The sequence below is a fragment of the Mobula birostris genome, chromosome 26 (genome assembly GCF_030028105.1).
Source record: "Mobula birostris isolate sMobBir1 chromosome 26, sMobBir1.hap1, whole genome shotgun sequence".
Classification (NCBI taxonomy): Eukaryota; Metazoa; Chordata; class Chondrichthyes; order Myliobatiformes; family Myliobatidae; genus Mobula; species Mobula birostris.
In genome coordinates this window covers 42,779,055-42,797,115 of record NC_092395.1, presented here as the reverse complement: position 1 = coordinate 42,797,115, position 18,061 = coordinate 42,779,055, and the positions used below count along the sequence as shown (strand labels likewise).

General features: G+C 41.4%; 2 long non-coding RNA genes across 3 annotated transcripts in view; one reads left to right on the top strand and one right to left on the bottom strand.

The window, feature by feature from the left end:
* The window catches only part of LOC140188378 (uncharacterized), a 45,833-nt gene that overhangs the window by 23,410 nt on the left and 4,362 nt on the right, over positions 1-18,061 (top strand). The window contains exon 2 of the long non-coding RNA XR_011883294.1: positions 11,071-11,194. This is a non-coding gene — a long non-coding RNA (uncharacterized lncRNA). The remainder of the gene's footprint in view (positions 1-11,070; positions 11,195-18,061) is intronic.
* LOC140188377 (uncharacterized) overlaps positions 1,966-18,061 on the bottom strand; it is a 106,986-nt gene continuing 90,890 nt past the window's right edge. Inside the window, exon 4 of one of the 2 annotated variants that reach the window (XR_011883292.1) lies at positions 1,966-2,456. This is a non-coding gene — a long non-coding RNA (uncharacterized lncRNA). Of the gene's footprint in view, positions 2,457-9,527; positions 10,078-18,061 lie in introns of those variants that run through there. The other variant, XR_011883293.1, reaches the window with a different exon arrangement.

The window sequence follows — 18,061 nt, the reverse complement described above, 5'->3', positions numbered from 1 at the left end:
CAAAGGTGAATGATATATCAATTCAATCTAAGAAATAAAATTTGGGCTAAAATTGATCTCTCAAGCACATTAAATAAATATTTCCATTCACTCTTCTCAGCGTTGAGCGAAATAACACATTCTGGAACTTTAGATGAAGGAGTATATACAATGTTCATTAACCTGCTAACATTGAAATACGAAAAATGATTTTTAATAAACCCTGTCTGATCATCATAAATAATTTGTGGCAGTACCTTTTCCAATCTATTTGCTGTTATTTTAGAAAAAATTTTGGAATCTACATTCAACAAAGATGTAGTTCTATATGATGCACAATCAGTAAGGTCTTTATCTTTTTTAGGAATTAAAGAAATGATGCTTCATAAAAGGATTTTGGTAATTTACCTACAAGTAAGGCATCCTTAAAAATTTTACGTAGCCATGGTGAAAGTAAATTTGAAAAAGATTTATAAAATTCAACTGTAAATCCATCCAAACCTGGTGCTTTTCCAGTATTTGTCGCAAAAAATTGCTTTCTTAATATCATCTTCCGTAATGGATGCATCTAATTCTAAGCATTCATTAAGTGGTAATTTCGGAATGTTCAATTTCCTTAAAAATTCATGCAGTATGGTAGACTCCTCAGGAAATTCCAATTGATATAGAGAGGTATAAAATTCTTGAAAAGATTTATTAATTTCATCATGATCAACCATCAAAGTATCATCCCATTTAGAAACTTTACTAATCAAACGTTTAGCCAACAACAGGAATTCTGCAGATGCTGGAAATTCAAGCAACACACATCAAAGTTGCTGGTGAACGCAGCAGGCCAGGCAGCATCTGTAGGAAGAGGTGCAGTCGACGTTTCAGGCCGAGAGGGTCTCGGCCTGAAACGTCGACTGCACCTCTTCCTACAGATGCTGCCTGGCCTGCTGCGTTCACCAGCAACTTTGATGAAACGTTTAGCCAAAGCAGCTTTCAGTTGGTCTGCCAATAATTTACTCGATTTATCACCATGTATATAAAATTGACTCTTAGATTGATTTTCAGTCGGGAAAGTTAATGACAAATTATGTTGCGTCTGAAGTTCAACCCTCTTTTTATAGAGTTCTAGATTAGGAGCAACAGAATATTTTTTATCACTTTCTTTAATCTTATCAACCAATGTACATATTACATTATTAATTCATTTTTTCAATCCAGCAGAATATGAAATAATTTGCCCATGAATATATACTTTAAAAGTATCCCACAATATTCCACTGGAAATTTCTGACGTAGAATTAGTTGAAAAGAAAAAAGCAACCTGTTCTTTAATAAAATTGTCAAAGTTTGAATCCTGAAGCAAAGTGGAATTGAACCTCCATTCTAGCACTAAAAATGATGTTAGTGAATTTAATTGATAGTTTCAGAGGCGCATGATCAGAGATAGTAATTGCATCATATTCAAGTGCAATAACAGACAAAGCTAATCGAGAATCAATAAAAAAATAATCAATTCTTGAATAACTATACGTACATGGGAGAAAAATAAGAATTCTTTCTCATTAAGATGTAAAAGCCTCCAAACATCTAAGATTCCGGAATCAACTAAAAAGGAGTTAATAAAAATAGTGGATTTGTTTGGCGATATTTGATTGAGGGCAGACCTATCCATCAAAGGATTCAAGCAACAATTAAAGTCTCCAACCATTATCAATTTATATTCATTTAAATTAGGATTTTAAGACATACCAAAAAGCATGTATGCTCAAGCCCCTTATTTAACCTGCCTCAGTGCAGTGGACTTTAGACCCAGCGGTGCACCAAACCTACGCACATCCTCCCGTATACTTTAAACCATCTCTAGATTACTTATAATACCTAATGCAATGGAAATGTTTTGTAAATAATTGTTATACTGTATTGTTTTGGGAATAGTGACAAGAAGAAATTTTATTTCCAACAAAAACATTCAATAAAACATAAAAATATACAGCTTCAAATGAACTGAATCAAACACATGGTAAATGACTTATTGGAATAAATGTACAATGTCACTGTCACTATAAAACTTCAGTAACTTGTCTTTCTGTTTATTTAAATCATATATAGTGGTAGTTCCGACACTATTTTCTTCAGCAAGATGCCGCACAGATACACCACGATTGGCTTCTGCAATAGCTCCACTTTCTGCGTTATTGAAATTGATAGATGCTTCCTTCTCTTTTTCTCATTGTTACCCGTAGGGGTATCTGAAGCTCTTTTTGATATCTTCACAGTGAAATTAAACACAAAGTCAACAGTGAACACAAAATATCAGCGAACAGCAAATGCACGTGTAACCAGTACGAGCGCTGAGCCACAACTGACGTCTAGCGGCCTCTGCTACTGCTGCCACATCACACCTGAGTGACGTCAGCTGTCGGCGAAAAAAACTTCGGTTTTCGGAGCTTTTTGGATTTCAGAATTTCGGATAAAGGAATGTGCACCTGTATTGAAAAAAAACAGTCATTGCGAGACATTTTGAAAGGCGAAATCTTGAAAAATGAAACAAAATACAATCTTATTAATATTTCAAAAAAAACAATCAGTCACCAAGTCAAAATGTTAAACGAACAGTTAAAGATACTTACATAAAATAATAAGAGAAAAGAAATCTTAACATAAAAGCAGAATAAACATCTATACTCCAAAAAAATACAGGTGTAATCCAACCAAGAATAAGAATTCCCAAACGTTAGAGGCAAATCTACCCATTAGTTTTAAACTAATAGACAACTACATTCAAACATGAGAAAGCAGTAAATTTATTAAACAGTTGAAATCTAGTCAAGGTCTTCAAGAAATTGACATGCCTCCGTCACTGATTTAAACCATTTACGTGATTTATCTGGCAAAACAACCCTTAAACGTGCAGGATATAACAACAGGGTATAGTTTCCTTTGGTATAATTCCAACATCACTGACTTTCACCAACTTAAAAAGAGACCTCTCTTATTACAACTCTGGACTAAAATCTTCCACCAAACGAAAGTTGAGATCCCCATGCTTAATCACTCCTTTCTGACGTGCAACCCAAATTAAATGCTCCTAAGTATGCACATAGTGGAATTGTAGAACAACGGATCTGGGATTTAAATCTTTCGGAGGTTTAACGAGTGATGAGCGCAGTCTGGTATAGGGGGATTAGAAAACAATTCAGGTTCCGGTGACGTCATCATTCAGAATGGCAGCTTAAATCAACAGCTCCTCCGGAAAAACGCATATTTTGCCCGTTAATCCATCAAGTATAAGATCTTTCAAAATATCTGAATTGATAATGGGGGCAAGAATGGGGTGAAAGAATGGAGATGAAAAAAAGCACCACTGTGGAGCCTATGGAAGAGAGGGGTACAGCGCGCGGCTCTCCTACATGTGCGCGTGGCAACGAAGCTGACGATGGGCCTCGTGCAGGCGAAGCGGCAAATAGGATAAGGATTTTGGAAGAGATAACGGAAGTCCAAAAAGATATAAAGCAGCAACTCAATGATATAAAGTCAGAGCTCACCAACGTCAATCAGAAAATAGCGGTGGCAGAGACTCGAATTGAGAAGGTGGAAGATCGCATGCAAAACGTAGAACAGATACTAAGTAAGACGATAAAAATATTAAATCAACAGGAATGTAAATTGCTTGACCAGGAGGTAAGATCGCGACAGAAAAATATCAGGATTTATAATGTTCCCGAAGGAGCGGAGGGATTGTCGATGATGGACTTTGTAGACAAGCTGCTGCGGGAAGCACTGGAGATTCCCCAGACTGTGGAGATTGAAATTGAGAGGGCACATCGTTCGCTCAACCAGTGGCCTCCCAGAGACAGACAAAGTAAACAGTGCTCAATAGTACTTAAATTCCTTCGATTCAAGAGCAAGGTGGAGATTCTACAAAGAGCCTGGGGTAAGAAGAGGGTGTTTTGGAACGGGAAGTTAATATACTTCGATCATGATTACCCCCCAGCAGTCCTACAGAAACGGAAGGAATATTCCAAAGCGAAACGAATATTAAAGCAAGAAAAGATTAAATTCCAAACCCTGTACCCTGCTAAACTGAGGGTATTTTACCAAGAAGGGATGCGACTGTACGAGACGGTGGAGGAGGCGACTACAGACATGAATAACAGAGGACTGTCCATTAGTGTGGTCAAACCAAGGGAAAGTCTGGCTGAGCAGTTGTCCTGAGCTGCTTGGGAAATAGTAAGAGAATCTAGAAAGCAGGGGATGGGAGCAGGATGAGAGAAGGATTTTAGGTAGAGACTGTCAGTTCTTCGAGGGCAGCCCTCACCTCCTCCAGAAGAGCCATAAGGTTTGGCTAACTTTAAAAGTGTTGATAAACTAAACGGAAGCAAAAATAGACGGTGATATACCTATCTCGAGAAATACATGTTATAATGTGGATTTTATATTACACACTTTTTAAAAATTCATTTATTCATTCCTTTTTCCCCACCTAAATGAGAATATATACATGGGAGGAATACACGAGGAAATCATTTCTGTGAAATGGACATAGTTTTTTTTACTTACTTTTATAGGTACTGCAATGGGGGCCCTCAACCCACAGGTAGGAGGGGCTATCCCCCACGGCTAGACTTTTCTTCCAGCCCAACCCAGGGTCATCTGGAGGCCCCAGCCTTGGAATCACAACTTTGTTACCTTTTTTTTTATTATTCGCATTTCTTGGCTCTTATTTGTTCACAGAGTAGATTGATGAAGTTATATTCTGCAAATTTCAATGATATACTAACAGATAAATACACATGGCTAAGGACAAAGTAAAATTCATTTCTTTTAATGTCAATGGGCTGTTGAATCCAGTCAAGTGCAGTAAAATTCTATCAAAAATGAAAAAAGAACAAGCCCATGTAGTGGATTTACAGGAAACTCACTTAAGTGATAATAAGTATGGAAAATTAAAGAGAATGGGCTTCAATAATTTGTTTTTCTCCTCATATAAATCAGGACATAGAAGAGGAGTTGCTATTCTCATCTCAAGTAAGCTAAATTTTGCAAAGGTATTGGAAATGGGAGATAAGGAGGGCAGATATATTCTGGTAAGCGGGAACATAGATGGAAATCCAGTTACTTTATTGAATATATACGCACCCCCAGGAAGTGATATTGGTTTCTTCCAGAAAATTACTAATATTACGGTAACGGAAACAGACGGTCTCTTGATATGTGGGGGAGACTTAAATGTACAATTACAACCAAAGTTAGACTCTTCCAATAGAAAAACTTATGAAACAAAGTCCTTACATAAGGAAGTTAACACTCTTTTTGGGGATGTTGATATATGGAGGGTCTTTTCCCCGACAGAAGGGATTACACTCATTATTCTGCCCCCCATTCCGTATATACAAGAATAGACTATTTCATAACGTTTGGAAAAGATAGAGACAAAATAATCACCTGTGGAATTGGGACAATAGATGTAAGTGACTATATACCTATATATTTATCTGTTGGTTTTGACCTACAACCAAAGAATACGATTTGGAAACTAAATTCAAGTCTACTCAATGATCCCTATTTTAAGGAACAAATTAAAAAAGAAATTGGTCTTTACTTAGAATTCAGTGATAATGGAGAGGTTTCACCTCCCATTCTATGGGATACTCTGGGCTGTCTTAAGAAGGAAAATTGTAGCGATATCTTCATATAAGAAAAAAATAAGGAATAGAACATTAGAGGAATTACAAAATAAGCTGAAGAAACTAGAAAAAAACACGAATTGAGTTTGGCACAGGATACACTAGAGGACATTTTAAAAATTAGGAATGAAATTAATAGTTTGGCTACAGAAGAAATTAGAAAAAAATTAATGTTTCTGAAACAGAGACACTATGAAAGTGGATCTAAATCTATGAAAATACTGGCGTGGAAACTGGAAAAAAAGATAGCAGAAAATACAATTCATAGAATAAGGGATCCAAGAACAAAAGTGATAAAAAATAAGCTAAGTGAAATTCAAGAAGCTTTTGAAATGTTTTACAAAACTCTATATTCCAAAGTTCCGGGGGAAGCATAACCGAAATTGACACCTTCCTGAATTCTTTAGAGTTACCCACTTTAAGCAAAGAACAAAGTAGAACGATGACTGTTGACGTAACTGAAGCTGAAATAAAAACTGCAATTAGTAGGTTTAAATTATGCAAGTCTCCAGGATCAGATGGATATACGGCAGAGTGGTATGAAGAGTTTAGAAGTGAGTTAATTCCTATTTTACTCCCCACACTGAACTGGGCCCTGAGAAAGGCACAAATGCCACCCAGCTGGAAGGAGGTGATAATCTCAGCTCTACCAAAAGAAGGCAAGGATAAAACAGAATGTGGGTCATTTAGACCAATATCTGTTCTTAATGTGGATTATAGAATATTTACCTCCATCATGGCCAAATGATTAGAAGAGTGTCTACCTACAATGATACATAATGATCAGACAGGTTTAATACAACAACACCAAACACAAGACAATATATGAAGGACACTTCACATAATAGATCATATTTTAAAAAATGAAATTGAAGCAATAGTGATAAGCGTGGATGCTGAAAAGGCATTTGATTCGGTTAATTGGAATTTTCTTTACAGAGTTTTACATAGATTTGGTCTACATGACACAATTATTAAAACTATACAGGCACTGTACGACAATCCTACTGCCAGGATTAAAATCAATGGATATTTATCTAATAGTTTTACCCTAGAAGGGGGCACGAGGCAGGGTTGTGCATAGTGACTGCTACTCTTCGCATTATATCTGGAACCATTAGCTCAACACAACAGACAAAATGAAGGTATCAAGGAAATTATTATGAAAGGAACAGAGCATAAATTGGCCTGTTACGTGGATGACATTTTGATCTAGCTAGGGCAACCAACATACTCTTTACCTCGATTGATGCAATCCCTTTGAACAATATGGCCAATTATCAGGATACAAATTCAACATAGATAAAACCCAGCAACTTTCATATAACTGTAGCCCACCAAGAGAAATTGAAAGTAGATATCCTTGGGCATTTCAAACAGAGTCCATCAAATATTTGGGCATCATTATGCCAAAAGATTTGGCAAAATTATCAGAATGCAATTATCAGCCTATATATAAAAAAATTAAGGAAGAGATAGCAAGATGGAACCTAATTTCTTTTCTTGGTCTCAGTTCAAGGATTGAATCTATTAAAATGGATATACTGACCAGACTACTATATCTCTTTCAGACCCTACCAATAGAGACTAACCAAAATCAATTCAATGAATGGAACAAGATGCTATCAAGATATATATGGCAAGGTAAAAGGCCTAGGGTTTGTCTCAAAACTTTGCAATTCGCCAAGGAAAAGGGGGGATAGGGCCTACCTTCTCTTAGAGATTACTATTTTGCAGCACAGTTGAGTGCTGTGATATGCTGGTGCAACCCATCATATGGCGTTCAATGGAAAAACATTGTGGAGAGGATACTTTCCATCCCCACACAGGCAATTTTGGCTGATAACAGCCTACAAAGTTAAATAAATAATATTGACAACCCGTGGGTGAAATGGACTCTTAAATTATGGAAAACTATTATAAAAGAATATAAACTAGAGGGAGATATTGCAATTCTTAGATGGTGTGCATATGACTCGGATTTTACGCCGAATAAACTGGATGCTAGATTTAAGGACTGGACAGCTAAAGGAATAACAGCTATTTGCAATATAATGAAAGAAGGAACACAGTTCAGCTTTGAAATGCTCAAAGAGAAACACTTATTAGAAAAACAAGACTTTTACTGGTACTTACAGATGCAACAGTATGTTCATAGGACTTTTAAAAATGTAACCAAGGCAAGTACATGTCTGATAGAGCAATTTAGAAAAGCATGTAATTCAGACAACGGTAGTAAAATAATTTCAAGCGTGTATAAGGGTCTGCCAAATCTTAAAACACATTCGACTTCATACATTAAAACAAAATGGGAGAAGGAAGGAGGGATAATGGTGGCATGGTGTGAAGACAATAACCTATCCCTCAACATCAGCAAGACGAAGGAATTGGTTGTTGACTTCAGAAAGAGTAGCGGACCACACAACCCAATTTACATCGGTGGTACGCAAGTGGAACAGGTCAAAAGCTTTAAGTTCCTCGGGGTCAATATCACACATGACCTGACTTGGACCAACCAAGCAGAGTCCACTGCCAAGGAGGCCCACCAGCGCCTTTACTTCCTGAGAAAGCTAAAGAAATTTGTCCTGTCCCCTAAAACCCTCACTAATTTTTATAGATGCACCATAGAAAGCATCCTTCTAGGGTGCATCACAACCTGGTATGGAAGTTTTCCTGTCCAAGACCGGAAGAAGCTGCAGAAGATCGTGAACACAGCCCAGCACTTCACACAAGCCAATCTTCTGTCCTTGGACTCACTTTACACCACATGCTGTCAGAGCAGTGCTGCCAGGATAATCAAGGACACGACCCACCAGCCAACACACTTTTGGTCCCTCTTCCTTCCGGGAGAAGGTTCAGGAGCTTGAAGACTCATACGGCCAGATTTGGGAACAGCTTCTTTCCAACTGTGATAAGACTGCAGAACGGATCCTGACCCAGATCTTGGCCATACCCTCCAAATATCCGGACCTGCCTCTTGGTTTTTTTGCACTACCGTACTTTCCCTTTTCTATTTTCTATTTATGATTTATAATTTAATTTAAATTTTTAATATTTGCTATCAATTTGTAATCCAGGGAGCGCGAAGTGCAGAATCAAATATCGCTGTGATGATTGTACGCTCTAGTATCAATTGTTTGGCGACAAAGTAAAGTAATAATATCTCAGGAAGACTGGACAATAATATGGAGGTATCAATGGAAGTGTACCAGTTCACAGAAATGGAGGGAGTTTGGATGGAAAAATTTAATAAGTTATTTTATTACACCCTCTCAGAAATCTCCTTATGATAGTAACCTCCCTGTTTGCTGAAGAAATTGTGGAAATCAAAATGTAAACCATTATCATATTTTCTAGGATTGTCCCATTATCAAAGGCTATTGGAGTGGGATATACAATGCCCTATAAGACATTTTTAAATGTGAAATACCCTTAGAAAGTAAGACCATATATTTTGGGTATTTACATCAAGAATGGTTGAAAAGAGATAAATATTTAATGAATGTACTGCTGGTGGCTGGTAAAAAGACCCTTACCAAGAAACGGTTATCTCAAGAGAGCCCAACTTTAAATGTATGGATGGAAATTACAACGGACTTTTACCAAATGGAGAAGGTAACAGCATCTGTTAATCATAAGTTGGAACAATTTTATTCATACTGGAGAAAATGGTTTAACTACATAACACCTCATAGGCCTGATTTTATTCTCACAAGTCAATGAATATGTTGTAAAAAGAGATCATTCCCTACTTTGTACATAGTTTTCTTCTTTCGATTGTTCTTTCTTTCTTCTCCTTTCTGTAAGTGTATACCTCAGATAACTATTATGTGGAGATTTGACAAATATGATTATATGATATATATTACAGTATCTGAAATACATCTTATGGAAATGCTTGTTTGATAATGAAATTCAATAAAAAAATAAATTAGAAAAAAAAAAGAAAACACTTCAGTACCGAATACCTCCATTTAAAAATTGAGCAAAAAACTTGGTGGGATCGCCACTTTCCACGTCCTCACAAAGTCCTATAATCCGTAAATTCTGTCTGCGACTGCGATTTTCCAGGTCAATAATCTTCGCTGTATACTGTTCCAGTGTTTGAGTGGTCGAGATTAATTTATTCTCCAACGAGTTCAATCTGCGGTCTCTTTGCCTACCATTTTCATCAAGATCTGAAATTAATTGTTGTTGCTTTTCATTCTCGCGTTTAATTGCTCCGAGTTGATCATCAATATTATTTAACTTTATCTTGAGATTAGAAAATCTTTTATCAAATTTATCAAGTTTGTTGTCCAGAAGCTTGGATATAACTTCCAAAGCCGGTTGTGCCTGTTTAGGCTGTTTAGGGTCGTCTCCTTCTCCTCCATTTCCACTGTCGGCTTCCTCGCTCTCGGTTTGTGCCTTTTTCCCCCTGCTTGCCATTTCCAAAAATTAAAAGTCAAAATTCAGGTATACAAAAATATCGTAAACACTTCAATGTGAATACTAAACAGGTGGTAAATAAATGAAAAAAAGAACAGAGCAAAGTCAAGTGTGACTTACTCCATCTAGTGCTTCAAGAGAGTCAACACACACTTTTTCTTATGAAATTCTTTCTTCTCCAGCCCTTGATCTTTCCCACCCACCTGGCTTCACATATCACTTTCCAGCTATCCTCCTTCCCCTCCACCCACCTTTTGATTGTGACGTCTTCTCCCTTTCCTCTCAGTCCTGAAGAGGGGGCTCAGCCTGAAACGTTGACTCTGTATTCAATGCCATAGATGCTGCCTGACCTGCTAAGTTCCTCCGGTATTTCGTGTGTGTTGCTCTGGATTTCCAGCATCCGCACAGAACCTCGTGTGTATGATATGTATTATATTGTTATGAGCATCTGCCTTTGCCATTCTTTCAGTCATGGGCCACTTCTCCCCTTTAAACCTTTCAACTGCAATTAAAATGTAAGCAAGAAAATTAAATACCAAAATATGACACAACTTGCAAACATTTATTGGAGATATATTTTTTAGGAATGATCACCATCGTACTTAGAAAAGAAACTCTTGGGCAAGATGGAATGCATTTGTGCATACAAAATATTGCAGCAAACAATTTTTGGGTTTAGCATATTTACATTTAGCTAATGAGTTTGGCTACCAGTCTTCACATCTGAATATGTATGGTGGATTTAGTTTGGAGTGCAGCTCTGAACGATGGGTTCCGAAAAGCCATGATTCCCAGTCCAGGCAATGCTGATTAAAATCCATTTGGATATTCGTGGCGTGGGTGGGCATCAGGAGGTGAGAAGTTTGTGTGTAGTTTAAAGAAAGCATTGTCGTCTGTTTGGCACATAAAACGTGAAGCCCCTCAGAGGGCTGGCCAGACCTTTAATCCATATGATGCCTGCTGTACCTTGTGTTGTTGAATACAGAAGCTGCTTTGTCCCTACGGTACTTTTCTCTGGAGTCTTCATTCACGCAACAACATGTGGCGTCAAGAGTGAGACACCTCTGTGCGACCTGTCGTGTGGCCAATGATCTCAGCAGTCCAAGTGGGTGAGTATTTTTAAAAATCAGCACTCACACTTCGATCTGTTTGTGTTGGTGGTACACAAACACGTAGAGCTGAACTGGAAGATATAAAAGTAGATCTAAACACTACTTTTATTGTGTTAATGTAAGAGACGAAACTTCATGTGTTAATTTGGTGAGACAGAGCCACCAGTTGCGAAGGGTGGTTACCGATGATTCGGGACGCCACAGTGGGGGTGTCTATAGTCATTTGGGGAGCTCTATTTTAGCATATTTGTTTTGTGAGTGATATACAAAGGAATACAGCAGGCATCGTGAGTTCTCATGCTCAACAGTGGCAGATTGTGGAGAACATATTCTGCAGTTTTAAAAATGTGCTGCTTAACTGGTACCCGTCATTTAAATTTTACGTAGTGTGGGTAATAGTGTGAAGATATTTCAGGGATAGGTTTTACCCAGATATATCTGTCAGGATAGCAATTTCAGGCTGAGAATGCTAATGAGCTGAGCCAACCGCTGACTCTGATTATGGCCATTCATAAGCTCTTCAACCCTGGGGAGAAACAGAGTATCTTGTCAGAGTTGCCCTCACTTAGAATCGCATGAGGTCAATTCATAATTCTGGTGCATGCTTAAGGAAATGTTTGACATTTTCCTGATGCGTCGTAAAGATATACACTCCTTGGTAACAGCAAAGTGCCTGAAGAATCTGTGGCCCAGGTGTGTGGGATGGTACATGGGCAACTGCAGGGAATGCCAGCAATGAAGAAAAATATCACTCTTTTAATGGGCAAGTGAGACAGCAGCTGGGGGGAGGTGAGAGTAACTGGGGAACAATAATGGCAGTGATTCAAAGTGCTGATGAGACAGCCAGGGATTATGTAGAAAGTAAACATTGAGCGTATGAGGAGTATTCCAGGTTGGATAATCCAGGGAGGGACGAAAACTTCCTGAAAATGATGAAGGAAGGCCTGAGCATAGCCCACCAGGAAGTTTTAGATCTAGGGATAGCAGTGGGGTTTAGCTACTCTGCCTAGTCTGTAATAGTTTCATGGGCCAGTGAGATAGACCAAAGGAAGTGCAAGAGAAATCATCAAGTGTCTTCAGTGGATGCAGTGCTGTGATGTCCCAGAGGATTTGTTTTGTTTGCCGGCCCCCAGGGCACAAGTTAAGGAATAGCTAGTGTGTTGCCCTTAAGGCATTTATTAAATTTCTGCTTTAAATAATTTGTTTGTAACTATTTTCTAGTTAAAGGTTGATAACTACTTTACAGTTTAACAAAGATAAAATTAGTTGTCTATGGTATATCGCGGCATGTGATGACGTCACCTCCGGTTGCACCATGCCTTGTGGGTAACTTCCGGTTCGGAGAAAGAGGATAGGTGGGGGCCCGCGCGTGCAGCATGAATGTGAAAGGCTCTGTTTCTATCCACAAAGAAACATTATAGAAGCAACGCCGCAAGTTCACCTGACGGTAGACATGTTGAATTAAAAATATTAACGCGGATTCTGTTAAAGGAAGCGGCGGTTGGAGTGGCGCGCGTGGCGGTTTTCAATTTCAAACGCGGGGTTGGCTTGAGCCCGGCGGCGGTTTGACGCAACCCCCCTCCCTCCCCTGGGCGGCTGAAGACACTCGCTAAAAGAAAAGAGTGTGCGTGGTCTCAAGAGTGAAACACACTGTATATGTTTGTTTAACTTGATGTTTAGTCAGAGTTTCAACACACTGCAAGAGAACACTACAGTGAAAAGGCGGAATCATCAGATGTTTCGACAAGTGGTACAATGGCTTCGCGATCGAGCACCAAGTCGTTTGCATCCAGCGCCAAGCAGTAGATGTCAGTAAGTGTGCTGCCCTTGCCAGAGCTAAAGCAGAAGCCGCCAAGGTGCGAGCGTCATATGCTAACCAAGAGGCTAAACTAAAAATGGAAAAGGCTGCCAGAGAAGCGGAAAACCAGGAGGAAAAGGCAAGGACAGATACAGAGTTAGAAGTGCTGATGCTACAATGAGAAGCTGATGCGGCCGCGGAGGAAGCACAAGTGTTGGAAAACGCTGAAGAAATGCACGTTCTAGATGAAACAGGAAAATCTATACCAGAATGGGCCAAATTGGGACGCACCAGCGAATATGTCCAATCTCAAATTGACCTGCAGATTCATTCTCCCTCTCCATACTTGTCTGTTGGCGTCCCATCTCCTGTGAAATCACAGGGAAGCTTCATTGCATCGAGTCCACCTGGGGAAGACAACTCACAATTGCAACCTTGCCACAAACTCAAGTATGAAAGAGCTGACTACAAATGCTTCCCAACACCAAACTTACCAGATCCGGCGAGATCAGAGACAAAGGCTGAAGTCAGAACATCAAATCCCATCATGAATGTACACACTCAGTCATCTGTCCCCCAACATATTCCCCCAGCTAGCACACCACCTGCAGCAGAACCCTTGGCACAGTATTTAGCGCAACAAGACCTCGTCAATTCAGGACTGTACCAGTTTGACGATAAGCCTGAAAATTACCATGCGTGGTACTCCTCATTCACCAGTGCCACCGGCGGAGTCCAGCTCACAGCCACCCAAGAGTTGGACCTTATGACTAAATGGCTGGGAAAGGAATCAAGTGAACAGGTGAAACGCATATGCTCAGTATACGTCAACAACCCCATGCTAGCCTTACACAAAGGGTGGGAGAGACTTCAGGACTGCTAGGGTGTCAGCCAAGGACCACACTAAATTATGAGAACTTGGAGGTTTACTCAGGGAGGCTGAAGATGCTAAAGAAGATGGCTATTTAACTGGCCTGTCTATACTTCACGTGGAATTGGACTAACTGTGGACAAACTTACATTTGGGCTGCAGGAAAGCTGGGTGTCTATTGGCTCAGGGTACAAGGAAGACAACGGTGGTCGATTCCCTCCCTTTGAGTATTTTAGTAGGTTTGTGTGCAAGGAGGCGAAGAGGCGAAACGACCCTAGCTTCATGAATCAAGGTAGCACCATAACACAATTACTATTACTCAATGACTATTGTCACCAAGCTGGTCAATTCTATTTTGAACAATTTTAACATCAATAAACCCATCTCAGTGCATAAAACCGAAGTCTCCGCAACCAACGATGACCCTAGCAAGAATTGTCCATTGCACAACAAACCCCACCCCCTCAAAAAGTGCAAAATGTTTAGAAACAAACCCTTTGATGAAAGAAAGGCCCTTCTCAAGGAAAAAAGAATATGTTTTAAGTGCTGTTCCTTTACTTCCCACCTCGCTAAAGAGTGTACCTTCCCCGTAAAGTGCTCGGAATGCAACAGCACTAATCACGATGGGGCCATGCATCCCGGCCCGTCACCACAAACTGCCAAGTCTCCTCCACTCCCACAAGAGGACGGCGGGGAGGGAGAGGATCACTCTGATACAACTATTGTCAGCTCGAGCTGCACAGAAGTTTGAGGTCCAGGTCGGTCAAGCCGTTCGTGCTCAAAGATCTGCCTCAGTAAGGTATACCCTAAGGGAGCCAAAGACATGGCCATCAAAGCCTATGTAATTCTGGATGACCAGAGCAACCGCTCACTAGTCAGAACTGAGTTCTTGGAGTTGTTCAGTGTAGAGAGTAGTCCATTCCCATACTACCTCAGAACTTGCTCTGGCATCGCAGAAACATATGGCAGGATGGCATGATGGCAAAGTTGTCATCTGTCTCCCTCCACTCTTAGAGTGCAATGAGATCTTGAATAACCGATCCGAGATTCGGACGCCAAGCGCAGTGCTACACCAGCCCCATCTCCAGCACATTGCCAAGCACATCCCAGAACTGGATCCAGAAGCAGAAATACTCCTGCTACTCGGAAGAGATGTTCTTAAGGTGCACAAAGTCAGGTAGCAGGTCAATGGAGCACATGACGCCCCCTTCGCCCAATGTCTGGATCTGGGCTGGGTGGTGATAGGGGAGGTGTGCCTTGGCAAAGTACACAAACTGACAGTTAACACGCTCAAGACTAATGTGCTAGAGAGTGGCCACCATTCAATTTTTCAGCCCTGCACAAGCTTCATGTGCATTAAGGAAGCACAACAAAACTTTAACAAGCTTAGTAAAGTAACTGAGAAGACACTGGGACAGTCAGTCTTCGCTCAGACTGAGCACGTTAATAAACTTGCTCCATCGGTGCCATCTTCTTAAAAATAATGGACACAAAGGTGTTTAGAGATGAAGCAAACAATTGGATTGCCCCACTACCATTCAGAGAACTGCACCAGTGCTTGCCAAACAACAAACAGCAGGCAGTCAACCGGTTCATGTCTTTACAACGAACCCTGAAAAGGAAACCTGAGATGCAGCAACAGCACATGGAATTCATGGAGAAGATCTTCGCTGATGGACATGCTGAGGTAGTGCCGCCGCTGAGAGACGATGAGGAGTGCTGGTACCTCCCAACGTTTGGGGTATACCACCCACAAAAGCCCAACCAGATCAGAGTGGTCTTCGACTCCAGTGCCCAGTGCGCTGGCATCTCCCTCAATGACGTGCTCCTCACAGGCCACGACCTTAATAATGCCCTCCTTGGGGTCCTGCTGCACTTCCAAAAGGAGAAGGTCGCGATCCTAGCAGACATCCAGCAGATGTTCCATTGCTTCTTAGTGCAGGAAGACCATCGCAACTTCCTCCGTTTTTTATGGCACAAGGACAATGACACTAACAAGGAAGTCAGTGGGTACTGGATGAAGGTCTACGTTCTCGGCAATAGTCCATCTCCTGCCGTGGCCCTCTACGGGCTGCGAATGGCCATCAGAGAGGGAGAACAGGAGCATGGCGATGACGCCGTTAAGTTTGTGGAAAGACACTTCTACGTCGATGATGGCTTGATATCGGTACAGACAGAAGCTGAGGCAATCGATCTGCTCCGACGAACACAGGCCTCACTTGCTGAGTCAACCCCGCGCTTGCACAAGTTCACATCAAACTGTCAGGCCGTCATGGAGGCCTTCCCACCCGATGACTGTGCTCCAGCAATCAAGGACCTAGGTCTAGGTGGAGAAACCATACCCACACAAAGGAGTTTGGGTCTCCTTTGGGAGATCACGACCAACACATTCACATTCTCCGTGCCGACCACGAACAAACCATTCACCCACCATGGAGTTCTCTCCACTGTCAACAGTGTTTTTGATCCCCTAAGTCTACTGGCGCTCCTCTGACCTCCAACTGGGACACTCCGCTACCAGAAGACAAGCTAAGCAGATGGGAAGCTTGGAGAGATTCACTTCAAGACTTAAAACAGCTTCATGTCCCACGTAGGTACACTGTGACCTCACTCACTGAGGCCGCGCACAGAGAATTGTGCGTGTTCTCGGATGCATCAACCAAGGGCATCGGTGCTGTGGCCTACCTGAAAGTAGTTCGGAAAGGTGGTCAAGATGAAGTAGGATTTGTAACTGGCAAGGCGAAGCTAGCACCTCAGTCTGAGCCTACAATCCCAAGGCTTGAACTGTGCGCAGCTGTCCCAGCTGTGGAAATGGCAGATCTTATCCAGGACGAGCTAGACCAAGAGCTAGATGCCACCAAGTTCTACACAGACAGCAAAGTAGTGCTCGGCTATATCTATAACAAATCAAAACGTTTCTACGTGTACGTTCACAATAGAGTTCAACGCATCCGCCTGTCCTCAAAGCCCGCACAATGGCATTACAGAGGAAAACCTTGCAGACCACACATAAAGATCCTTACCTGCATCCTGTTTGGTGCAGACTTCCTGGTTCACTGGACCCTCCTTCCTGCATCAGCCACCAGCAGAGAAAACACAAACCAGCGAGACATTTGAGCTGATTGAACCCGAAAGCGACTGGGAAATCCAGCCACAAATACAAACCTGTGCCACCTACCTGGAAGAATCAATATGTACCACTGACTGCTTTCAGCGGTTCTCCACCTTGAACTCCTTAGTGGGAGGAATTGCATTCCTCATCCACATCGCCAGATCCCACAAATGCTCACCCCAGAATAGCAAATGCAAAGGATGGCACAAATGTGGCTTACCTCGCAGTCCAGACGAATTGGCCAAGGCAAAAGATGTCATCCGTAAAGCAACTCAAAGGTTAGCCTTTGCAAAGGAACTTTCAGCACTCCAAGCTAATAAACCAATACCAAAGAACGGCCCTTTGAGGAAAATCAGCCCAATCCTGGAGAACGATCTCATTTGCGTTGGAGGCCAATTAACACACTCTCACCTTTCAGCTGCAGAAAAGAGCCCAGTAAATCCTGCCCAAAGACAGCAACATGTCCTTACTGTTCACACGCCATCGTCCTGAACAGGTAAAGCATCCAGTCCATCACCTGACGGAAGGAGCAATCAGGACAGCGGGACTGGGAGGCAAAACACTAATCAATTCAGTACTCCACAAGTGTGTAAGCTGCCGCAAACTGCGAGGGAAGCTGGTGGACCTCCCACCAGAACTCCTCAAAGCCTGCCCTCCTTTTACGTATGCGGGGCTTGATGTATTTGGTCCCTGGACTATCACCACCAGACGCACCAGAGGAGGACAAGCAGAGAGCAAACGGTGGGCCATCGTGTTCAGCTGCATGAGTTCGAGAGCTGTGCACATTGAGGTCATTGAGTCTTTAGATCCATCCAGCTGCATTAACGCTCTCAGGTGCTTCTTTGCACTAAGAGGCCCTGCAAAACAGTTAAGATCCGATTGCGGAACAAACCTTGTTGGAGCGTGCAAGAAGCTTGGGATGGACAAAAGTGTGCAAGGGTACCTCAGTGAGCGGGGATGCAACTGGGAATTCAACCCACCACACGCCTCACACACGGGAGGCTCTTGGGAGCGGATGATAGACATCGCCAGAAGAATCCTTGATTCAATGTTTCTGCACCAAAGCATACGCCTGACCCACAA